We start from the raw sequence: 780 nt of genomic DNA on the forward strand, positions 1-780 counted from the left end.
CGTTTATTCTTGAGGTCCGTGGATGAAAGGATGACCTAGTAATTCAGTTTGATGATAACCATTTTCATGCTTGAAAACAAACTGCCAAATTAAACCTAAATTAAGAGAGCAGTGGGAAAGGTAGTGGGAGCAGGGCATTTCGAGATCCCCCCCGCCCTCCACCTCTCCAAACGGGATTGTTTGGCAAAAGGAGGAGGGAAAGGCAATTAAATAGACTAAAGATGATTTAAATCCCAACCAAAAATAATTCCAGGGAGAAGTTTCCCCCCTCCGGTGTTGCCCAGCCCTGGATTTGAAAACTTTGGCCCAACTTGTGGCGATAGCTACAACTTTGCTCCGCAGGGGTCAGAGGTGAGGGCTATTTTAACCCTAAAAGCCTGCGAGTGACCAAGGTTGAGGCTGGGCTCGCAGCACTAATAGCCATAATTACCTCCTCCCCTTCCAGGGACATTCCTCGCAGCAGCAATGTTAGACGCCGAATTGAAGAAAATCCTGGAGTTGAACATATCTTGGGGGGTAAATAACAGCAATATGAAGGAATTTCAGAGCTCTCCCTTTTGCTTGGGGGGATTGAAGCCCTTTTTTTTTTTTTCTTTTTTTTTTTCTCCTTTTTTTTCCCCCTTGCCAGCATTCCCAAGGCGCTGGGTCTTTGTCTTAGAAGGAATGGAGTGTCTGAATGGTGTGAAAGGGACAGAGAGGGTCGCTTCAAATCGATTTTACTTGTCCTCTCTGTCTTTTCGGATCAACGCCCTTCAATGGACACATAGGTGCTCTTTCAAC

This window comes from Charadrius vociferus, unplaced genomic scaffold (genome assembly GCF_000708025.1).
Source record: "Charadrius vociferus isolate BGI_N301 unplaced genomic scaffold, ASM70802v2 scaffold190, whole genome shotgun sequence".
Classification (NCBI taxonomy): Eukaryota; Metazoa; Chordata; class Aves; order Charadriiformes; family Charadriidae; genus Charadrius; species Charadrius vociferus.